At 50.7% G+C, this 5,644-nt stretch overlaps 1 protein-coding gene across 6 annotated transcripts in view; it reads right to left on the reverse strand.

The window, feature by feature from the left end:
* Window positions 1-5,417, reverse strand: part of Thtpa (thiamine triphosphatase) — a 48,413-nt gene extending 42,996 nt beyond the window's left edge. The window contains exons 1-2 of one of the 6 annotated variants that reach the window (XM_026777680.1): window positions 5,265-5,417; window positions 2,889-4,397 (exon numbers count right to left, since the gene is read on the reverse strand). The gene's annotated coding sequence lies outside the window, so the exon portion shown is untranslated. Of the gene's footprint in view, window positions 1-2,778 lie in introns of all 6 variants that reach the window. The other 5 variants (XM_026777682.1, XM_026777681.1, XM_026777684.1 and 2 more) reach the window with 5 other exon arrangements.
* Window positions 5,418-5,644: the final 227 nt, after the last annotated feature.

Consider the following 5,644-nt stretch of genomic DNA (forward strand, 5'->3'; position numbering starts at 1 on the left):
CTTACAATTGAACAACAACATGCCCCAAGATAACCTTCATGTCATTAAGAAGCAGTACTTTCTAGGAGCTGAGGTTGCAGGCTAGCAGAAGGACTCTTGCCTCTAAACACTTCACGTGTGCTAATTGTCCTCATGTTAATAGAAACAGAAAAAGCTCACAAAACAGGAAGTCTCAGGAAAATGTACCCAATGTCCATTAGCATTGAAACTTTTAACTCATGAGGGAGAGGCCAGAAATGATTGTCGTCTACAGCTGGGAGAGGTAGACGAGAAGTCAAGGAAACTTCAGAAAACTGTCTGAAATCAACCTGAAATCGGGTGGACTGGGCTGGGGCTCTGTTACAGGAAGGCCTGGAATTGAGAAGGGGGGGGGGAATGCATCTCAAAAACTGATCAGAAACCTGGAGCTCTAAGGCCACCGTTTCTAGGAGACTGAATTAGGAAGGGAGACCACAGTACTATGGCAGCAGTCACCACAGCATAAGGGCATAAGGGCAGTAGCCGCAGGAACAGAGCGTGGATACAATACGAAAAGACGAAATGAAACTCCGAGAGGGGACATTGAGGAAGGCTAGACCAAGACTGTTAAGTTTGAAGAAGAGAAGAGCAACGCGAGAGAACACGCCTCTTCGAAGACCCTATACCTTTTGTGGAAGTAGGGATCAAATCCAGGGCCCCAGGAACGTGAAGCAGGAGCTCTTCCACTAAACCACACCCCTCCACTTCCACACACCACCACCCCACTTTTTTTTTGGTTTTTTGGGGTTTTTTTTCGAGACAGGGTTTCTCTGTGGTTTTGGAGCCTGTCCTGGAACTAGCTCTTGTAGACCAGGCTGGTCTCGAACTCACAGAGATCCACCTGCCTCTGCCTCCCGCGTGCTGGGATTAAAGGCGTGCACCACCACTGCCCGGCTTCCCCACTTTCTTTTTAAATATAGGGTCTCATGTAGATCAAGTTTAACTCTCTGTGTAGCCCAGAATGACCTTGAACTCTGGGTCTTCTGGCCTCCATGCCTGAATTACAGGCACGCACAACTGACCTCTTTTTTCTTTTTTTTTTAATTTTTAATAAATTCATTCTTTTGAGATAAATTTGAATTGAGAGCACTTGCTCTATAGCTCAAACAGCTCTTAAGCTCCAGATCTTCCTGCCTCAGCCTCCTGAGCAGCTGAGGTCACAGGCCTGTGCTTCTAGGCCCGGGGGAAGACACCACACTTTGCAAAAACATAACATCGAGTGACAAAACTAGGTGACCCAATTGTATGCCCACCCTGTGACTCCCCTTGATAGAGAAGGAGCCAGCTAATTCTCTAAGCAAAACACAAACAGAGATTAGATAGATAACATTGCCTGACAATGTGAAATGGATTTCCAGAAACTCCCCAGTGACAGAGGGGTATGACCAGAAGTTAGTGGAGAAGCAGGCTGAGTGTTCCTAGGTAGAACAGAAAGAGGCTGGGCCTGTAGAGGAGAGTGGGAGGAGCAATACGGCCTTACCCAGCCATCCAGAGTCTTCCCTACAAAAACCTTCAAAAGCGGGCAGTCAGTAGGAGCTCACTTTGCTCACATCTGTACATCTATGGTTCTTTTCTAACAATACCAAAGCCTGCACAACATCCTCACTGAACCTGAAGAAGGCCCACACTGGGCATATCCCAGCAAACGACTTGGGCAACAGCGGCACTTGTCTGCAAGATGTGGAGATTTGCCAATATCCGTGGGTCCAGCCTTGTACAATGCTGATCCTACATCACAACCCAGGTCTCCAAAAGACAGGGGAGGAGCAGGACCTCTCTCCCCCTAACAAAATCCATAGAGATCTCATGGGAACACAGAGAACATCAGTCAGACCTCTGATCTCATGGTTCTAGATGGGAAGATTTGAGAAACATATGGCAGCCAGTACTTAGAACTGGGAGGAGAAGGAAGTGGGGCCTTGAAAATGTTATCAAGGTGGGGGCGGGGGTCTTCTGTAATAACTTCTGTCGATTGCAATCACGTGTTAACAAGTTACACATCCTAACTACACATCACAACTCTCTGCTGTTTACCAGCTACCCTTACAGCACAAATATACACATATTCCACAACATATATATCGCCGGTTTGCCATGAAAGGTGGTCAAGGAAAAACAGAGGTTCAAAGACAAGAAAAATTCAAATGAGACTGACTGCCCTCCAAGATGAATGCCAAGTCATGGAACAGTCTCTCCTAAAGTTTATCCATCTACAACATGGTTACCTGAGTGTTTGTTTAAAATATATCCAAAGATTAGTCTAGGGGTATAAGCCTGTAATCCCACCTTCTAGAGTGGCTGAGTCAGGAGGTTCACATATGCAAGATAGCCTGGACTACAGAGTTAGTTCAAGGCCAGCCTTGAGCTTAGCAAGACCCCATCTCAAAATAAAAAGCAAAAAGGGGGACCTAACTCAATGACAGAGTGTTCGCCCATCACTCACAAGCCCTGCGTTCAATTCCTAGTACCATAAATCATAGTTAAATGTACATTTCTGAACCCCATCACCATGCCAAGTGAATCAGAAACTCCTGCTGAAATGATCTTTGCTGCTGGCTAAGAGATGCTGTCCTAGCGCGCCCAGTCCCAGAACAACTCTGCTATGCCGGAGGCTCCCACACAGTGACTACCATGACTTCAGGTTTCTCCCCTTTAGTGCTGGAGATGGAGCCCAAGGCCTCACACATGCTAGGCCAGCGCTCTGCCACTAAGCTTTGCCCAATTCGATTTTCTCCTCCTCAGATATATCATCCTCATTACCTGGACAGACACCTTCAACCTTCCAGTCTGCTAGAATCTGATGGTATCGTGTGTTTACGGCGGCTTCTGTCTTAACAGCAGAAAACAGTTCTTAAGCACCGTCCACTCACCGTGCTGACCGAAGACCTCTTGCTTTCTCTTCTCCTGTGGAAACCCTGCTTCTTCTGAAACTGCTGTCCACTTCCAGAGATGTCAAGATCAGAACTCCCCCAGCCCAGCGCAGCTCCGCCCAGGATGGACATCCTATGAGCAGGCCTTATCTCTTAGAGCCAGCTAGTCTCTCTGACTTTACCCACAGCCACAGTTTTCTCCAGATTGTCCAGAATGATAGCCTATAGCCTCTGCCTACCCAGGAATTGGGGAAATCCAGTGCTACTGAAGACTCTTGCATAGGGCAGCTTAAAGTTAAAATTTTTAAGGGCTGGAGCATGTCACCACAGGTGCTGGAGGAGATTGTCCTTCAAAGCAACGCCTTCTCTCTCACCATCATTGCTGGGCCCTGGTCTCCTTCCAAGCATAGATTTCAAAAACAGAAGTTAGTCTGGTCCTATTTGGGGTGCCACTGGGAAATCCCTAACCAAAAAATCTCAGTCTTTGTAGAAGTCTCGGGTATCCTGTCTACCTATGTCTCACCTCTCCAGTTCTAGAGTGCTTCTCATTCTTCCAAAGGACAGGGGACTAGTTCATCTCAAGCAGAGATCAGCAGGAAATACACAGGTAAAACCCAGTCACTCCCTAACAGCCAAGCCTGAGGTCTCCTTCCACTCTTTTTGGGACTGTCTGAGTAACCGCTTAGCTGCCAAGTCTCTGTCCGGGCCTTTTTACCCTGCCTTTTTATTTCCTGTCCTAGCTGCCCAGACAAGTCCACAGCCACTGGCTTCAGATGTGGCTGTAGACAATGTCCCCATCCCTCTGTACTCCAGATTCCTTTGCCTAGCTGCTCAAAAACAGTATAGTGCCATTTACATCCCCTTCTTGGGGTTAGAAAGACGTGAGAGTCACGTTCAGAGAGCAGCAGAGGTGAGAATAGCGAATGGGGCTTCAGTCCGTCTGTGAAGGGTACCTCATATGCCGTTTCCCAACTTGGAGCTCCACCCAGCCTGGCACCGCCATGCACACGGCCCCTCTCCCTCATTGCCGCCAAGCAGTATCTTGAACAAGTTTGGCGGCTTTGGGTTTGCCGCAGTGCCAGACTCTGAGTCACTGGTCACATGCCAATGCAATACTGCCAATTGTGGCAGCATCTACTTGGTTGGGTGCCAAGCAGTAGGACCCAGATGGTGATGATGAAAAGCGGGGGAGGCAGAGAGAGGGGAAGGAGAGGGAGGCACCAGGGAGAAAAATCCGCCACACTTGTAAGAGGGGACAGTACAAATGGGAGCCACAAAAGGCTACCCTTCCCATCACACAGCCCAGTGTTACATGCAAACTCTTCCCTCCGTGAACACCTGCAATAACAGTACATACAGACCAGGCTAAAGGATACCGCCAGCTTCCGCGGGGGAATGGCTGGAGGCCAGCAGGGCTCACCACTCTTCTTCCTTGGGGGTCTTAGCCATGGCAGGCTTCCTCCATTGTGTCCTCACGGGGTACTCCGTCTGCCATTCAGCTCTCCATGCCTAAGAGGGAATGGGAAGGAGGGCCTGGCAGAAAGGAGTCTATTCTCCCAAAGAAAGCATCCTTTATCTCTCCACCTAACTCCTGGCACAGCAACCTCCTCAACCAAATCAGAGGGGGCACTGACAACACCAGAGCCATGCCAGGCTCCATGGGCAGTGCCAGCTTCCCTCACACCCCAGCTTCCCTGCTGTCTTCCCCAGTGTCCTCTCAAAAGGCCACACTGCCAGCCCAAACACGTTCTCCCTGGGTAGTAGTGGTACAGCCTCCTCCTGCCTCTCTCATTCGTTCTGGGCTCTTTCTCATCTACTCTCTTCACCCCACTCCCCAGACTGGAACAGAGAGAACTCCTTCCCAGTCCAACACTTCTCAGAGCTCATTCTGGAGGGACAGCGGCGGCAGCACATCCCCTCTCTACCGCCTCGCCCCTCTGGTCCCCATAACTCCAGACCTGGGCACAAGCCCAACAGTTGTGATGCCAACAGCTCTTGTGTGCCGCACCTTCCTCCCCGAGCACAAGGACTCCTGTCGCTGCCCCCTCCACTCATCCCCTCCCATCTCCATGGGCACAAGGGTGGCAGCTGCAGTACCAATGCGTGCATTCAGACAGCATGAAGCAACTCATGCACCCTCGCCTCTCCTCCAAGGTCCCACACCTCTCCCCTCCTTCTTCCACTCCATCCTTCTGTCCTTCTAGTTGGATGCTACAGTGGCAACTGCATTGCCAACCCCCACCCATGCCCAGGAGGCTCACATACAATACATGCATACGCGTACATGTACATGCGCGCACACACACATACACACACACACGGCCCCATGAGTGCCAGGCAGCGGTGGCAGACACACAGCAATGCAGTGACTGGTACCCGAGGAGGCAGCCAGATTCGGCACCTGATCCAGTACCCATTTGGGATTGGGTGGTAGGCAGGCAGGCGAAGGGGTGATGGAGGCAGGCGATGGCCCTAGGTTGGCAGCCGATGGAGCTAGGAGAATGGAGGGAACAGATGCTCTTTGCCCAGTCTCCCTCCCTCTCTCTCCCTGAGATCAGTGCCAAGCTGGGGGGATGGGGAGAGGGGAAGATGGGGGAAGGGTGGCATTTGGAGAGCTGGCAGGCGGGGTGGGGGGGAGAGCTGGGTCCGCCCAAGCTGGGCAGTGCCGGCACTGGCTGCCGCCTCTCCACTCTGCCATCTGTCTCGCTTCTCTCCCCACCCCCTTTCTCTCTTTCTCTTTCTTTCTCTTTCTTCTT

The sequence above is a fragment of the Microtus ochrogaster genome, unplaced genomic scaffold (genome assembly GCF_000317375.1).
Source record: "Microtus ochrogaster isolate Prairie Vole_2 unplaced genomic scaffold, MicOch1.0 UNK80, whole genome shotgun sequence".
Classification (NCBI taxonomy): Eukaryota; Metazoa; Chordata; class Mammalia; order Rodentia; family Cricetidae; genus Microtus; species Microtus ochrogaster.